The 20148-nt window shown below is 31.9% G+C and overlaps 1 protein-coding gene across 1 annotated transcript in view; it reads right to left on the reverse strand.

Moving 5' to 3' along the window:
- Window positions 1-18471, reverse strand: part of LOC132735217 (sushi, von Willebrand factor type A, EGF and pentraxin domain-containing protein 1-like) — a 38346-nt gene extending 19875 nt beyond the window's left edge. The window contains exon 1 of the mRNA XM_060722156.1: window positions 18311-18471. The gene's annotated coding sequence lies outside the window, so the exon portion shown is untranslated. The remainder of the gene's footprint in view (window positions 1-18310) is intronic.
- Between the last annotated feature and the right edge of the window lie 1677 nt (window positions 18472-20148).

Here is a 20148-nt window from a genome sequence, read left to right on the forward strand (position 1 = left end):
CATACCTGTCCACAGAAAATTACAGCATTTGATAATAAGCAAAAACTGGTTGAAACTAAATATAATGTGTCACCAGAAGATAAGTCCTGCTGCTACACATTTATGTCACACAAAATCAGCTTTCTGATTAACGGGAATAACAGGAAAGATTTAATTTAGTTGGACATCACAGCCAATTGTGAAATTTGTTGAAAATAAGCTGTCGGATGAAGGTAATGATTTAAATGAAATTAATTTGAAAATAAAGGCAGGGATACTGAACTATATGTCTTCCTAAGAAGCCAAACCTTGCATAGATGAAAAGGCGAAAAGATGCAAATTGCGATTCAGAATTTCAGTTTGAATCTTTGGAGTCGAGTCAAATTTTTTGTTGATACGGATAATAAGACTCTTTAGTAATTAAAATGCTCCATAATATCCAACATTTAATATTAAATGTTTAAAAAACACCGTTAAGCTATTAATTATAGACATGCCAGGAAAAAAGCTAGATTTGAAACAAATAAGCGCAGTATTATAAAAATGAATACATAGATATAAAGAATTTGAAGACCAAATTTAATTTCAACAAAATATACTGTTAATACACAATGCAATTTTAGGTAATCATCCAATCATGATCGGTAAATTTGACACCTTTTTTAGCTTTAATTCACATAATAAACATTCGGTTTACTTCATGAGTGTAACTTGAATTGTTGTGTCTGTCAATATATTATGAAGATTTCGTTTTATGTAAATGATAAACGCACACTCGCACTCGGTTGACATATGTTTTTATTTGTAACTTATCTAGAATCAGTTTGATACAATTTAACAGTAATGATATGAAAACTAGGTGTTCTATGAAATGCGTACATAGGACAAAAACAGTGAGCTTAAACAAGTGGTATTTCGGACAAAGAAGTTAAATTTGTTGAAAAATTATCAGAGGAAAATTGATTGTATAAGGGCTTGGGTCGTTGCTCTAAATATTGATTCTGTCGGTGGCTCTAGTTCAAACAAAACACATGCTTTCAGCTCAGACTACTGATTTATTCCCAAAAACTTATATTATAAGACATGCCTGACATATTAAACTGATAATTTTATAACGGGTTGACGGACCAAACTTTTTCGCAAAAATTATGTTGTATTTACGGCACAACGTCCCCAGTATTATATTAATTAGCTGATGATACTTATTTAATTGTCTGACCTTCCTAGACGACGTCTCAGCTGCAACTCAACTCCTCAAATCTGTCTGCGTCTCTGCTTTTATATTAATACAAGAACCACGTGATCTCTGATAACCAATGAAATCAATCTACATACCTTACTGTATTCTGATTGGCTGCCTATGAATTATTCTTGCTCCAAGAGCGTCTAAAAGTTTAATGATTAACTTGCTTGACAAGTGTCTAAATATATATTACTTATAAAGAATAATCATATTTATATTAGCTTCCTTAAATAACTAATTCTAAAGTCTTTAAGAGATCTATAAACATAAACAAATCACAAGCGAATACTATTTACCTACGTTTCATATACGTTTGTTTTTAACCATGCAAATAGGTTTCTAAAACAAAGGGGAATAACTCTGTTAATTAATATAGGTATTAGGCTATTTTCGTCACAGTAGCATTAAATGACAGCAATAGTGGTTGAGTTTACTGAGTCACAAATGTGAAAACAAGTTTGAACGGTTATGATATGTTTTATGTTTTGATCGATCGACCAAATTGCATAGATAAGATTATATTTTTGACAGACTTAAAAATCGCATTTTAGATGTTGTCAAAAAGGAATGGTTTGCTAACTTAGAGTAAAGTTCCTTAAAGATGTCAAGAGTACATTTGAATATAAGGAATATCTAGTTATTTTACCAAAAATGATTTAGATTCTATTTTTGTAAATTAAGAATGAGGGACCTGGCTCATAGAATTCAAACAGGGAGATTTTAAACAAAAACCTTATTCCTCGAAATGAACGACATTGTTTATGTCGTAATAATTTAGATATAGAAGATGAATATTATGTTAAGTGTATATGTAGCTTTTATTTAGAATTAAGAAGAAAACGCATTAAGGACATTTACAAACAAAAGACATCAGGTCTATAAATTAATAAAATCTTTAAATTCTTTTGATAAAAATTGAGCTCATACAATTATCATTGCTCATCAAAAACGCTCTTGCTTTAAGAAATTTAAATTGAACTGTAGAAAATTACTACGAGACCTGTTCTATCTTCTTATAAATAATAAATTGATTTATACGTATCAAATTCTAACATAAATGTAAAACATTAGTTCATTCTTATGGTATTTCACGTTGACATACATTTATTTATATGTATATACTATATGATGTATATGTGCAATTCTGAATAAATTAGCTCTTCTGTTCTTCCGGTTTTGAGATCTCACCTACATAACGGGTAGCAACTCTTACATCTGTGTGATACCAGACTTTGTATTTTTATACTTAAACAATTAACGATAATTTTACTCGGAAATTAGGAAAAATAAACTTATTTAAGGTTGTTCTACTTGATCATATGTTAAAATTGATACATGACTATGAAGGCGCCTGACCTATAAGAATGGGGAACTTCACATTTTTTTACCGACAACCTAACTTTACCGCTTCATTTTGGTAGGTCATTACCTTGTTTGTACTTGTAACTTCTCACCTAAATGAAAAATCGATATGAACAGTAATACAGTCTAAAAATTGGTCAATGTCTATGATACTTATATCAATATGTAACAATAACAATTAATAGTGACACCATAAGATTATCGTTAATTTATTTTTATTAATTTTTTAAATCTATTATTATAATTTTAATTTTATTTTTTAATTTTACTTTCTGTGAATATTTATTACTCCATCTGCTCTAAACTATAATCTGATTTTTTGGTCCTGATTTTTTTCTGAACTTTAAATTGTTCTTCTTACCAAGGAGGTTTTCATGGCCATTTTAGTTCAATAAATGCATAATATAGGGAACATCTTGCATATATGGTAAATCTGTTTAATTTTAGTTTAATTAGTTTAAAATTATTCACCGCTATATTTGTACTAGTATGCGACTTAAGAGATAGATGGTAATAAAACTGCAATATCCTTGAAAGTGAAAAATACATTATTTTGCCCTTTCTATTTTTAGAAAACAAATAGATAATTCCTTGAATAGGAACACAACAGAACATAAAAATAATGGTCGTCATGTTACTTCACCGTAGGTAACGTGTTACAGTATCGCGCTTTCTGGTAACAGTATAGAATTTTCAAGATGGAGGATTATTTGTGGGGAAGACGGGTAGGTGATTTTATTCCGGTCCATTCCGAAGTTCAGTTTCTAAAGGATGTGCTTGTGCTTTGCTTGTAAGAAACTGGATCCGGTATCTAGTCATGTATTCCTCAGACCCTACAATGCAGATTTATCTCTATATTGTCTCATAAATATGCAGATTTGACAGTTTGAAAATTTGAATCGAGAGACCAACGCATTTATCTCCAATTCCGACATTATTTAAGCATGCCTACAAAAATTAAACCAACGTTAGTCCTTTGTGTTTAGAAACGTTTATAAAAGTAAATGACCAGTTAAACCTATTTTCTTGTTCGTTAAATGCGTTTGAAAAAATAAACAATGTTGCAGTATAGAGCGAGGTAAGTTTTGCAGGGTTACAGTATAGACCGAGCGACTTTGATCCGATTTTGTTACAGTGTATACCCATATTTCGGTTACAGTTTAGATACTTGCCAAATTTCAAATAAAATGTGTGAATCAATTATTTTTTTTATAAAATAGCCAATACTTTTCTATTTAATATGTTCTTGAAAGCTGTTTTATTGCCATTTTTTTCTTCAGCAGAAAAGTTACAGTTTAAAATACACATTATAATGCGTATTAGTTATAAAATAGAGAAAAGGAAAGTACAACACGGCAAAAAGACTCGATTTGTTTGAGCCTGTTCATAACTGCAAGCTACCGTCCACGCCTCCTAGCACCAGCTTAAGCAGAATTTAACATGAACTGGTAAACTTAAATAAGAATTATTTTAACATCTGTATATGTGTTCATATGGCGGCTACCATGGAACCTTCATTGTGACACATTAGTGCCATTTCATGAAAAGCGGCATATTGTCCCAAAGATTAAAAAGTTGCGTGTGCCCTAAACGAGAACACAATGGGTGAAACTAAATAAAATAGAATTTTTGAAAGAGAATCGGAGGTTATGAAGTCTGCATACCACAGAAAAACTGTCAAAAGTCACGATTAAAAAGCAGGAAACATACCCTAAGGGTGATTAAACAGTAATCAAGTGAGAAAAACTGCAACCTTAAAACTTATTTTAAGTATTTAAAAGGGGTGGTTACTTCTTTTTCACCTATATTAAGGTCCTTTGTGAAACATTTCAGACAACAGCGGGCACCTGACTAGAACCACCGACCTTCCGTAAACTAGCTTGACAGATTCCTCATATACAAGGAATCCAACGTCATGGCGGAATTCAACCGCAGCAGTAAAAGAAAGATGATTTGAAGTCGGCAACCTTAACCCGATTCTGCCACTATTATGTACCTCCATCAGGCTCTATGGAAAATATATTGTAATTGTCTGACCTTTTTGTTAGATATTTTCCTTTTCAGAAACATGAAAACTTCCATACAGAATGTCTGAAATAAATAACACGACTATTAATTCAATAAGAACAAAATAATTTCCATTTCAACAAGGAGCATTCAAAATGACGCCAGGGTCATGATTTTATCTTTCTTTGCAAAATTCTTCACAGCAAATGCTTTTTGGTTCGGGGGAAGAATGATTTATATTGCCTTTTTTAAAAATCTATATTTTTGGTTTTGTATCCCAGATTGCAACCGAAACCATTCCCAGTTTGAACAACTTTGGTAGAAATTCATGTGCACTTCATCAAATCTGGCCAAGTAGTTACTGAGCGGATGCCATTGGACACACATGTGTACGACAGACGGACGAATAGTCATCGGGCCAATAAGCTTAGATTTAAAAGTGTATAATATAATTTATACATTTAACCTAGTATATTATCATATACCAATTATCATTTCCGTAACCAACACATATTTTGCAATTATGCTTGTCATGTTATAAGTTAAGTGCTCATCGCCCTATTATTAAAATAGAAAATATCCTGACCATTGAAACGATGTAACTTAATGTTATGAGGTCGTTGTATAGAGGCCAGTGGAAAATGTTACACAAAGCCTTATTTGAAATTAGAGTAACATGTAGAATTTCAGTGGTAAAAATGATATTTAAAAACGGAATTTAACAATCATTTTAATGATGCTGTTTAATTATCCTTATTACTATGTATATGCATTAATAAGGTGTCAACATATCACATCATTTACTCATGAAACGTAAAATGAATTTGGATATGGAAATGAAATTTGGTAGGCAGGACACATCTGATGAAACCTAAATGGAAACAATACTCGCAATATTTATCGCTGCTACCACTTCAGTCCTGCAGAAGAATATTAACACAACTTACTGGTCATTTTTTAAAGAAGTTTCGTTAAATTGCAGTGGAAAAAAAAATATTTGAGAATTTGTAAAAATAAAATAGAATGACCCGTATATAGAAAATATCGATGTCTAAACTGTAACCGAAATCTGGGTATAAACTGTATCAAAATCAGATAAAATCGCTAGGTCTATGCTGTAACCCTACACAATTCACCTCGCTCTATACTGTAACATTGTTTATTTTTTCAAACGCATTTGACGAACAAGAAAATAGGTTCAACTGGTCATTTACTTTTATAAACGTTTCTAAACACAAAGGACTAATGTTTTGTAGCTTTATTTTTTGTAGACATGCTTAAATAATGTCGGAATTGGAGAAAAATGCGTTTGTCTTTCGATTCAAATTTTCAGTCTGTCGAATCTGCACATTTATGAGACAATATAGAGATAAAACTGCGGTGCAGGGTCTGAAGAAATATATATAACTACATACCTGATCCAGTTCCTTATAAGCAAAGCACAAGCACATCCTTTAGAAACTGAACTTATTGTAGTATGGACCTGAATAAAATCACCTACCTGTCTTCCCCACAAATAATCCTTCATCTTGAAAATTCTATACTGTAACTGGAAAGCGCGATACTGTAACACGTTCCCTACGGTGTACTTGAAACATTTGTTTACAAACATGAAGTAATGTGATATTTGTAAAAAATACATCATTATATTATGTTTACATATATGTTTTCTTGTAATCAAATTTCTATTTTGATGTGCATGTATTCGACATAATAGTTAAACATCCGTGACTTAATGTTATTTAAAAAAACTATAAAGTTGAATACATTCTTTCAACAGTCAAATGCCTTTTTTTAAAATGAATTGTTAATTTTGTTAATTTAATCTAAATATTTTCTGGGACAGTGTCCCAGATATTTTCATGTGTAGGTCATAACAATTGAGTAAAATTTAACATTCTGATGGGGCTGGGGGTATGAAACTATAATAATGCTTCAATACTGATTAAACTTGGCACGAATGTTGACTGGACCATAGCCTTGCTCAATCTAAGATTTCCTGTTACCATGGCAACGGGGGACGTGTCAAAATTGCCAAAAGTTTTGCGTTCCAAACGCTGAGATCTCTCAATGGATTAAGATAGAATAAAAGGGCTTTTCATCGTTGTTTACACGTTGCATTAACAGCCATTTGAGGCCATATTTATCCTGACACAAGTCCTCAATTTTCTCGGCGATAACGGTTGTTACTGCCCCCTTCAAACCCCCAAACAGAATAAGGCACGTCCTCTCTCTGGCACCCCTTGCTGTATCTTTTTGATAGGGCTCGGCCCAATAAAAGTGATCTTTTTAACAACATTTTTTTACACAAACGAAAAACATTGTTTGGAGTCTAAATAGGCAATTGTTTTACAGTTTCAGTTCAGTTATTATTAAACCAAGGCATATAATATGCAACTGGTTATAACAAAAAACAAACATCAAAAAACAGAAAAATAACAATCAAAAACCACTAATATCACAATAGTAGAATATAATTATGACTAGCTAAATAAACAAAAAAGGAGATCATATTGTTCATTTCAAGTACTGAATTCAATACAACATGTATTTTACATTGTAACAAATGGGAACGGAGAATGAGAAGTATTAATTATCTAATTTTTAACATCATGTTTTTACAAAATAAAGATAATTTTAGTAGAACCTTTTTATCACAACTATTCATTAATGTGTCAAGTTTAAAAACATTGGGATGAATGTAAAACCTGGGAAGAAGAGATTTACGTCTTATGTCATTAAAGTACGAACATTGAAATAAGTGGAGAAATTCATCACCTATAGCTTGATACGGACATAAGGAACATAGCCTATTATTATGATCATTGCCAAATGTCTGCCTTTTTCAATTGGTAATTCATTGTTCTAAATTTACATAAATATTTGCATATGTCAAAAGGAAGTACATCTAGAATTTTTTTAAAAACAATGAGTTTTTTTTTTATATCTACGATACAGTAAACACTTAGAGGATGTATCAATAGTTCTATGACAGTCTTGTAAAAAATTATCTTTTAGTCTAAGCTTCACAATATTTTTAAAGTGATTAATATTATCTACCTTCTGTAAATGAAAATATTCTGACGTGTCAAGATTACTAAGTGTTTCTTTCACAAAATGTATCCATTTAGAATTAACAATATTCCTAGAGGACAAAGACAACATTGTTTTATAAAGAAGTTTACATATCTTATTTTCCTTGGCATTAAAAATTTTACACAATTTGAGGGTGAAAAACCGTCAAAAGACGTCAATATGAGATAAAAGGTTAAATAATATTTAATATGAAATCATAATGGTAAAATTTTGAATTTTGAAATATCAGCAGATGGTTATCATGCAACCTTCAACGTGACCATTCCATGAAAAGCGGCGTATGGTCTCCAAGTAAAATAACGCTTATGCCCTAAACGAGAAAACAATAGGCGGATTTAAACAACATTACATTTAAAAAATCGATCGGAGATTATGAAGCCTGCATATCACAGATATGACGTCAATAGACAAGGTTGTGTAGATTATAGGGAATACTGGAACAACCCAACTTGAACATAGCCAAATAGAAAGAACTTAAATACCACAAGCATAGCAGCATAAAATATTGTGCTGAAAGATCATTTAGTATCGAAAATATAACATCCTATTGAATGTACGGCGACTTTTTAAGGCCCTCACACGACACACAATGAGAACTTTCAAGAGGGATAAAATAGAGATTAATTGAGAATACCTAAAGAACGCACAAAACGACACAACTTAAAATACTGATTGATGTTTTAAAGGTAATTTATATACACGTAAGTATAGAACTATTTAGACAATCAGACGGAAAGATGTTACAGAAAACAGTTTATAGCTGGTGAAACTTGTGCTTTTCTTCCATGATGATAAATCAACCGCCATACAGGCAGTCCTTGCCCTAAATGATTATTATTCGAAATTTGAAGTCTAACTTTAGTTGAACAAAAATTCTCGAAACGAATTTTGGCATGAATAAATTCGCAGATCTTAAACGACTTTACTTGATTTTATTGATTTTATAAATCAAAAGTGTGAGTGAGTACAAAGGCTTCCATAAGAGTAGGAGGCTTCAATGTACAGTTTGAGCTTCTCAGCAAACAATTAACCGTGTATCAATCAATGTCTTCTTACACAGAGACTTGTGCGTCATCCAACACCTATGATTTCTGATGAGTAATATGAAACTGATTAACAAACTTGAAGCTCAAATACCCACTTAAACTTCATTTCTTTACGGTCTCCTATTTTCAAATTCGACCCTGGAAAATTCGAAACTAAGAAAACGAAACTGTTGCGTGCATTCTATTTTAAAGAATCGTGAAGCGATGCAAAATTAATTTCAAGATGAACTCGTTTCTTGTTTTGTTTTGTTTCATTTTGTTTTTGCTGTTTTTTAATGAACTAAACTGAATTTAATATTTGTTGACTAATCTAACTACAGTATCGTTCGATATATATTCAAACTAAATGTCGGCGCTTAACGGTTATTTCAGTTATCTCTGATTTATGTTATTGTAACTTAATTAGTTTATAAAAAGATGAACTTTCAATCAAATGACACAAAATAATCAAGGGCGTTTACTTGTTTAAGTGTATGTCGGATAAATTTGTGTCAATGTGCGGTAAAATTATCAGAAAAGATCATGTCTTCTTCCTATTTCCGGACCTGTCTTTCTTTTTTCTTTCTTTCTTTTTTTCTTTTTTTCTTTTTTCTTTCTTTCTTTCTTTCTTTCTTTCTTTCTTTCTTTCTTACACGTTTTTGATAAAAAAAAATATCGTTTTTAACTTTTTTTAACAATTTCCGAGCAACGTCTTTTCATCTACAGGGCATTCCCCCTTTTCCGTCCCCTTGCATTTTTTATTTTATTTTTTAAAAAACGAAGCAGGTTATTAATCAAAACCTGTCACGTAAGAGTTGTCGTACGTTTACGTTTATAAGGTTTTAGGATAAAACCAAATGAAATATGATGCCATTTACCGAGTACGTAATCTACAGATTTGATTACATCAGTACTGCGATCTACCATTTTGTCCGAAAATATATTTTGCACCTTTTTTTAAAAATGTCATGTTAATTGTATAAATCACCAAGGAAGTAATTAATGAATTAAAAATTACATCACAAAGTTTATCAACCTCCAACGTTTCGCGGGGTTAAACGCCTATTTATCAAGTTTGCTGTTTAATTTCTAAATCACGTATAAATCTTTTCCCCTACACAGTGTTTTTTTTGTAAAATGAACATTCTTTATATTTATACTTAATTCGAAACTTATCTCCTTAATATATGAAAATCAAACAGGTTCATCATGGCTCCTGTTGATTTTTGTTATTAGGTGAGATATATTTTATTTCATGTAATGTTTATTGTATGAATTAAATGCTCATGATTATTTTTTATGATAACCATATTACTATTGGCTTTGTTGCGGTCATCGTCGTCGATGTTGTTCACAACCTGTGATATTGTTTACTTCTCTCTTTCCTTCGGTACGTAAAGCACAGGGCATCGACAGGTGATGGAAAATCCACTGCAACATGTAAGACGTGTACGTTTCCATTCTCTCTTCAGCTCGGGGTAACGTTTTTAGCGACACAAGTTAGTTTGAATGTATGAGGTAAGCTGCCAGATTCCTGACTTAAACCTTAAATGTGGTAGGGACGACAAGGAAAGTGCGCTTGGGTGTGTGAGCGAAAGATGCTTTTTGTTACATAACAGGCGAAAGAAACATCATTAAACATAGAACACATACAAACATACTAACGCACACACGCACGCCCAACATACACACCTTCAACGGACTATCGGGAGTTAATTTTCTTTTATTTTCATTTTCTTATTTCATTTATTTTTTGTGCTTATTATTTGTTTATATTTTTCAGATATCGAATTTTTTCCACACAAGTTAATAAAAATATCTTGTTTATTTGTAAGACTATAATAATAATAATAATAATAAAAATAATAATAATAATAATAATAATAATAATAATAAAAATAATAATAATTGTAATAATAATAATAATAATAATAATAATAAAGGCTTTATTTAACGAGGCTACATATTCGCCAAAAGGATCTTCCATATGTACCTCAACATATTTACAACATATATACATCAAATAATTGTACAAAAAGCAATGTAATATTATAAAACATAGCATTGACTAGTTATAAATACAATGACAAATTAAACATAAATATTAACCATTAACAACGAACACTGAGTAAACATAATTATACAAACATAATACTATGGTACTGGTTTAACCAGAGTACTTCCACTTTATGTAAGCTTTTTTGAATTTTTCAGTACTTTCAGACTGACGTACATAGAGTGGTATATTATTCCAGATTTTAGTTCCAGAAAAAGAAAGTGATTTACGGTAAAACTCAAGATTTGGTTTAGGGACATGTAGATTAAGATTGTTTGTTGATCTGCGATTTCTGTTATGTAAAGTTGAGACAAAATGAAATTTTTCTTTCATGTAGCATGGTGAATTTTCTTCATGTAATGATTTGTATATCAGGATAGCCTTTTTGTACTGAACCCTGTCATTACTATAACTATAATATGCCGATGTAAACACATGCCAGATAGAGATATCATACCTTAAAAATAAACTTTTACACGAAATTAGTTGTCATAACAACATGTGTATGTATATGTATATGCGTATATTACGTAAACTACATAAGGCGGGTAGATAAAACACAATTTTGGTCATTATAGATATCCATATGTTAAGTTCTTCCCATGAAATCTATTTTCGGTAAAACGACCTTAAGCTTAGGAATGTTTTCATATACGGTAATATGTTGCAAAATAACTCAAATGGATGAATATCCATATATTAAGTTCTTTCCATGAAATCCATTTTTGGTAAAACGACCTTAAGCTTAGATATGTCATTGATATGTTTTCATATATGGTAATATGTTACAATATAGCTCAAAAGAGACGAATATCCAATGTAACCGAAGATATTATATACATACTGTACAGAGTTTTATTCGTCCTTTTGAAATAAAGATTAAATTTTATAGACAGTGTGTATTTATTTTTAATTCAAGATGTCGTTGATTTTGATTTAGTTTAAATACATATTACTTGTAAAACAAAACATCAAGTTATTCTATGTTTTTCTAAAATTATATGTACATGTACTTAAAACTGATTAATACATGTATATAAAACATTCGGTCAACACTATGTAGTTATATATACAGTTATTCTAAAATTAACACATTTTGCATAATTTTACTTGTCTAAACATATGCCTGTTATGATTATGTAAAATCATGAAGAAACCGTACACACATCTCGGAATATAGTAATGTAATTTTCTATCATACATATACAACACAATGGTAATGCAAGATGAATGCAATGCGACATCATGAAACATAGAACACATACAAACATACTCACGCACACACGCACGACCAAGATACACACCTTTACCGGACTATCGGGAGTTAATATTCTTTTATTTTCATTTTCTTATTTTGTTTATTTGTTTGTGCTTCATTATTTTTTGTTTATATTTTTCAGATATCGATTTTTTTTCCACACCAGTTAATAAAAATATCTTATTTATTTGTAAGACTAAAGTTATGCCGATGTAAACACTTGTCAGACAGAGATATCATACCGTAAAATAAGCTTTTACACGAAATTAGTTGTCATAACAACATGAGTATGTATATGTATATGCGTATATTACATGTACGTAACCTACATAAGGTGGGTAGAAATACACAATTTTGGTCATTATAAATAGTGATATATAAAGTTCTTTCCATGAAATCTATTTTCGGTAAAAAGACCTTAAGCTTAGGAATGTCATTGGAATGTTTTCATATATGGTAATATGTTACAAAATACCTCGAAAGAGACGACTATCGGATGTAACCGAATATTTTATATACAAACTGTACAGATTTTTTTGTCCTTTTGAAATAACGATTAAATTTTATAAATATTCTATATAATTTTTTAATTCAAAATGTTGTTGATTTTGATTAAGTTTAGATACATATTACTTGTAAAACAAAACATCAAGTTATTCTATTTTTTCCAAAATTACATGTACTTAAAACTGTTTAAAACATGTATATACAACATTCGGTCAACACTATGTAGTTTCGTATACAGTTATTCTAAAATTAATAAATTTAACACTTTTGCATAATTTTATTGTCTAAACATATGCCTGTTATGATCATGTAAAAAGATGAAGAAACCTTACACACATCTCGGAAGATAGTAATGTAATTTTCGATCATACATATACAAAACAATGGTAATGTAAGTTGAATGCAATGCAACATGGATGTCAGTCATCATGGTAACAAGGCAAGTTATGATAGGGTAAGGTATTGGCAATACAACGTGAGGGTAATGCAACATGAATGTAAACCATCAAAGTTTCTAGGGGCGTCCGTGGCCGAACGGTTAAGGTCGTCGACTTCAAACCACTTGCCCCTCACCGCTGTGGGTTCGAATCCCGTCAGGAACTTTGAATTCTTTCATGTGAGCCAGCTAGCTAATGGAACGTCGGTGGTTCTACTCAGGTGCCCGTTCGTGCCTGAAATAATGCACGGAAGGTCACATGAGGTCTTCCTCCACCAGTAAAGCTTGAACGTCGCCAAATGACCTATTTTGTGTCGGTGTGACGCAAAACCGTAACAAACAAACATCAAAGTTTTTTTTATAGTAAAATAATTTAAAAGTAAAGTAAATTGAAGTAAAGTAAAGTGAAGTAAAGTAAAGTGAAGTAAAGTAAAGTAAATTCTTTATTTAAAGAGGCTGCACATTTGGTACCCAATCTTCCATGTGGGCTTCAATAAACAAATATTCCACAAAATAAGCACAAAACATATTTCGTGAGTATCGTACTGCAATATCATTGTGAACAAGAATTTCAATATATTTTCGTCTGCACTAAAATATGTTTTGTATATTTCTTGCTGCTAGAATAAAATGAATTCAGGGCCCTCAATAAATCTTCAAGCTATTAGTTTAAACAAATTTATTTATGAATGATTGCGAAACACGTTCTTTCAACTTATTTTAATCACTCTAGAGTCCGCTTCCTGGAACTAACCAGTACTGGTGTCAAATGTGGATACATAGTCGTGAACCCGCAATCCTATGTTTGAGAGGCAAACATCTTAGCAATTAGGCCAGCACTACACCTCATCATTGTATCATCCATACTTTGTGATTCATCAGGAAAACATCACATCTTGCTAGAGCTATAATGGCAGCAATGCAAAAATCAAACGTAGAATTGATGTTAAAGTATGCCAAACAGTTTGTATGAAACAACTTCGACGCGTTCAACCGTCATTTTGAATCGTCATTTAAAATGACCATGATGGTTTCAGGCATAAAGTAACGTTTGAGGGGCAAATGATGTTCAAAAATCGTTTTTATGCCACAGCAGCATCTGCGATGCGGTGCCACATAGCGATTCACCTATGTGTGTGTGTGTGTTTATGTGTGTGTTTGTTTGTGTGTGTGTGCGTGTGTGTGTGCGTGTGCGTGTGCGTGTGCGTGTGTGTGTGTGTGTGTGTGTTCTATAGATTTATATATTGAACTTCAAAAATCTTCTTGTGAAAAACCACAAGTCCAATTTCAACCAAATTTGGCAGGATTGCTCCTTGGGTGAAGGGCTTCCAAAGTTGTTCAAAGTATTTTATTCCATGCAGAAATCTGGTTGCCATGGCAACCAAAAGGAAATATAAGAATAAATTAAAAAAATCTTCTTGTAAAGACCCAAAAGGCCCCACCCAGGGGGTCATTGATTTCCACTATATGTACATATAGTAAAAACTTAAAATACCTTCTTGTAAAGACCCAAAAGGCCTAGAGCTTAGATATTTTGCATAAGGCATTGTCTGTTAGACCCTTACCAAGTTTATTCAAATTATAGCCCTTGGGTCAAAATCGGCCCCTCCCCGGGGGTCATTGATTTTCACTATATGTACATAAAGTAAAAACTTAAAATACCTTCTTTTAAAGACCCAAAAGGCCTAGAGCTTAGATATTTTGCATAAGGCATTGTCTGGTAGACCTCTACCCAGATGGTTCAAATTATAACCCTGGGGGTCAAAATCGGCGCCGCCCCGTCCCAACAGTTGGTCATAATAAAAGAGAAAAAAATATTTAAGAAAATGAAAATTTTCAACGCTTCTTGCTGAGGGTAATGTGCTTCTTCCAGTTGGCATGGACAGAGCCACCCTTGGAGTTGTTGAACTTGGGACCCTTTCCAAGATCATTGCTTTTCCTTATATGTATATAGTAAAAAATTATAGTAAAAACTTCAAAAAAAAATTCTTCTAGCAATTGACAAATGCTAGAGGTTAGATATTTTGGATGGAACATTGTGTAGTGAACCTCTAGCAAGATTGTTTTCTAGCAAGATTGCCCCAGGGGCCATAGGTTTTCCTTAAATGTATATAGTAAAACTTAAAAATCATCTTCTCTAAATTTACAAAGGCTAGAGTTAAGATATTTTGCATGAAACATTGTGTTGTGAACCTCTAGCAAGATTGTACAAATTATAGCCCAGGGGTCATTGATTTTCAATATGTACATATATTAAAAATTAAAAAATCTTCTTGTTTGAAGGTACAAGGCTTAGAGCTTTGATATATGGTATATAATATCATCTATAGGTCCTCTACTAAAGTTGTTTTAATTATGCCCCTAAAATTGCCCTGCCCCATAGGCGATAGTTTTCCTTATATGTATAAAGTAAAAACTTGAAAAATCTTCTTTTCTGAATTGACAAAGCCTAGAGGTTAAATATATGGCATGAGACTTTGCAAAGAGAGACTCTATCAAGAGTGTTCAAATTATAGTCCTGGGGTCAAAATTGGTTCTGCCCCGGGGGTCATTGATTTTCATTATGTACATATAGTAAAAAAATATTTTTGTCTGAAGGTACAAGGCATAGAGCTGTGATGTTTGCAATATAATATCCTCTATAGGTCCTCTACCAAAGTTGTTCAAATTTTTCCCCTGGTGTCAAAATTATGTACACATAGTAAAAACAGAAAATAAAACAAATGCTTTCTGAATGGGAGAAAACTACAGCTTAGATATTTGACTTGAAATGTTGTTGGGTGGACCTGTATCAATATTGTTTTGAATTTAACCCTTGGGTTAAAATTTTGCCGTGCCCAAGGGGACAGTGACCTACTTTCTTGTCCTTTGATGTACAGCAATGAAATTTTGACCATGTGCACAGTTTTAGTTTTAAAATTGAACTTTGATATCAGGTGACCAAGATTTTGATTATGTGACCTACTTTCTTGTCCTTTGATGTACAGCTATGAAATTTGAACCATGTGCACAGATTAAGATGTAAAGTGAACTTTGATATCAACTGACCTAGATTTTGAGTGTCTTACTGTGTTGTACTTTGATGTAGTCATGAAATTTAGGCTGTGTGAAATATGACCTTCACCACCAAATTCACTAGACTCAAGTGCATTGATATATTCCTACTCTTTTATTGGATTAACAATAGATTTAACAACTAATCTGATAATAAGAATTAGATAGGTGAGGGATCTATGCATTTTGACAATATTCAATTGTATAGAAACAAAAAAAACTGATCCTACACTACTATTTAGTGTTGTATTAATGCGGTTGCATAGCATTTTTCTAAATTGCAATCTTGTTTTTTTTCGCGATTAAAATAGTTTTGAGTTTGCTTACATCTAAGTCACGGCGAAAATTAATTAATTTTATTTAGTGGTATAACGTCATTTGTAATGTCAAAATCACGCTTTGTGCGCGTAAGATAAACTTACAGGTTTCATGACCATGCCCCTAGTTCAAATACTGTTGATGCTACAGGCGACACAAGTTGACAATTTCCGATTTGACTAAGTCAATGGCAATTACTCTGACATGACTGCCCAAATTGACAAGCGAAATCCCAGATGCACAATATCATTTTGCTGACCAACGTTCATGCTAAATTTTATGACCCTAAATTATTTATAGAGCAAAACTAAAGATTCAGGGACTCACAGACGCAAGTACTCAGGCACAGGCCCTCGGGCAACTATCAAGTTTACCCCTACTCCCCTCAGAGTTGGGGTTTCAAAAGACGATATTTTATCTTCAAGTCAATACATATTTATGTCCAAAATATTTAGCACATATTTTCGACAAAGCCAGTCACTGTGTATTTACACATAAGTCATCTTACTTGTAAAATGATAAGCAAGGCGGCGTGGACTTAAACAAATATATTTCTGATTTATGCTGATAATGTTTCATTGATGATAATGATGTTGTTGTTTTTGTTGTTGTTGATAATGATGATGATGATGATGATGATGATAATGATGTTTTATTAACGTTGATGAAGCCAGGTTAAAACGGCGATGACAATGTTAGTATACTGTGTAAAATGTGTGACATAGGCATCTACTACCAAATTGCAGAAATAGCACATAAAGACAGTTCTGATTAATTCGACAAAATGTGTCCCACACGTGTGACATATACGTTCTGTGACATATACGGTCCGACATCTGTCCAAACCTTTCATAATATTCCTGCAAAATTGCTTGAGGTTGTGACCTCAAATATTTCATAAATATTTTTGAGCATCAAACTTTTCTCTTGCTTTTTCTCAGCTTTGAATCTTTTTAAAAATGATATAACATGTACACATTTATGAAAAACATTCCAATGTGTGTTTCTTCCCTTTCAGTATTACTTGAAGAAAAGCCATACTTCCTGGAACAGAGCCACTTTTGACCCCAAATCAATGATTTGAATAATATTAATAGAGTTTCACTTTTATTGGAAAATGAATCATCCTTAATATCTAAACTCTAGTCCATGAACTTTTAAAAAAAGAATTTTCACAATATACATATAAGGAAAACATCCCCGGGGCTGGACCAATCTTGACCCAAGGGCTATAATATGGGAAATCTCGGTAGAGGTCAACAAGACAATGCTCTAGGAATTTTGGTGTTATTCCTTTCAGTTGCCATGGCAACCGGATTGCTGCATGAAAATAAAATTCTTTGAACATCTTTGGATGCCCTTTTATCCAAGGAAAATTCCTGGCATATTAAATTGATAACGGACATTATTTTTTTAAGAAGAAGAAATAGTACTTTTTCTATTTAATCTAATATATAATCAATATAACAAACGCACCCGCGCTGGCACGCACGCATACACACTTACACAAATGGATCGCTATATGCCGGTGACGTTAAAATGTGAACATGCTGTCCGCGGACATGTTTTATTTCAGATTTATACCAGATGAAGATTTTTTAATGAAATGTTATGTGTTTTAATAAACCATGATCAACCAAACAAATGACCCTTTGATAACTTAATCATATTTTCTGAATATTAAAATATTTTGTTAAAAAACTGCGCAGACTCTTCAACATATTCGGTTATGCTATTTTTAGTGAGTCAGAATCCTTTTTCAATGTCGTAGAGGAAATATTATTGCCAATGCGTAAAAGATGTCGACCAGAGCTTATTTTATGTAAGCTGAATACACTGAATATATTTAAGATAATCCGAAAAATGACATACAGTAAGTGTAACAATAATTTTTTGTATATAGATATTACCAAACTTAATTAATTAAATTTAAAGAATATTCATTGAATGGGGATAGTACAAATCTTACCTTAATCAATTTGTCCACATAAACTATCCTGTTGAGTTAAGGAATTTTATACTATTTCTCACAGTGTCGAAATGACTGTATCTAGAACACGTATGCCAGAGGTTTAAATTATATAAGAATTGCGTATTTATGAACCCGCGTGAAATGTAAAACTTCCTTTCTTTTCGAAAGGCCTTTTATAATACAATACAACAATACCTTGTACTTATAGTAAATAGTTTTTAAAACTAATTGTAAATCAAAACGGATTGACTTTGTATGTATGTATGTATGTATGTATGTATGTATGTACGTACGTACGTGTGTGCGTGTGAGTGCGCGTGTGCGTGCGCGCGCACGTGTGTGTGTATGTTGCTGTACTATTATAGGTATTTGAAAAATATTGATAGATACATATTACCATTATTAAAGATTGATATCCGATCGTGTCGGGACTTTAAACACTGGTAATAAATATTTTCAATTAGATCTTAATCAGATATCTTACTTGTATAAATGTTTCCGTTTTGTTATCTTTCTAAGGATTTGTGATGTCATGGTAAAACGTATTAAACAAAGTGTTTCTGACACAATTATACATGTAGAAGGTGTTAATTAAACCATATTTTTGTGTACATTCATTCAATAAGCCTGTTAATTTTGTGTGTGTAATACACTTGTTATCCCCTTCCTGTGGAAAGATGGCCATGGTTATGTATATATATAATTGTCTGTAACTATACAAAATGTTATTTTTGTAAGTCAAATGAAAGTGGAAATGTATTTCTTAACATTTTTCATCAATTTATTTTGGGAACACACGGAAACGACATTGGTCTCAATGCAAACAATATATAAGAAATTAATTTGTGTTTCGGAATTTAATGGATAAAAAGGCTTATTGATGTTGTTAAATTAATTTTTTTAGTTGAAGTCCTTCCTGCTGTTTTGAAGGGTTAAAGTGTTATTTATAAAGGAGTTTCCTGTTATCATGCATTTCCTAAAGTACATGTTAATGTTCCTTTTTTTACACTATGTTAAACGTAAATTGCACATATTTATTTTTCATTTCACAAAACGAATCTGCTTTAATATGAAAATTATTAATTCACCATGGCTCCTGTTGATTTTTATAAAGGTGTTTTATTACAGTTAATGTTTATTGAATGAATTAAATGCTCATGATTATTTTTTCATGATTACCATATAATTATTGGCTTTGTTGCGGTTGTCATCGTTGATGATGTTCAATTATCGTATGCACATGATGATGACATGTATATGAAACATAATTAAAACCTGTGAATATTGTAGACTTCTCTTTTTCCCTCGGTACGTAACGCACAGGGTACCGACATATGATGGAAAATCCACTGCAACGTGTAAAACGTGTACGTTTCCATTCTCTCCTCAGCTCGTGGTAACGTTTTTAGCGACACAACTTAGTTTAAATATATGAGGTAAGCTGCCAGTGTTCTGACTAAAGCCTCAAATGTGGTAGGGACGACGAGGAAAGTGTGCTTGGGTGTGTGAGCGAAAGATGCTTTTTGTTACATAACAGGCGAAAGAAATATCATTAAACATAGAACACATACAAACATACCCACGCACACACGCACGACCAACATACACACGTTCAACGGACTATCAGGAGTTAACATTCTTCTATTTTCATTTTCTTATTTTATTTATTTTTTGTGCTTCATTATTATTTGTTTATATTTTTCAGATATCGAATTTTTTTCACACAAGTTAATAAAAATATCTTGTTTATTTATAATATGCCGATGTTAACACATGTCAGATCGAGATATCACACCGTAAAATAAGCTTTTACACGAAATTAGTTGTCATAACAA

Source organism: Ruditapes philippinarum, unplaced genomic scaffold (assembly GCF_026571515.1).
Source record: "Ruditapes philippinarum isolate M1 unplaced genomic scaffold, ASM2657151v2 ctg4977_1_1_1_1, whole genome shotgun sequence".
NCBI lineage: Eukaryota > Metazoa > Mollusca > Bivalvia > Venerida > Veneridae > Ruditapes > Ruditapes philippinarum.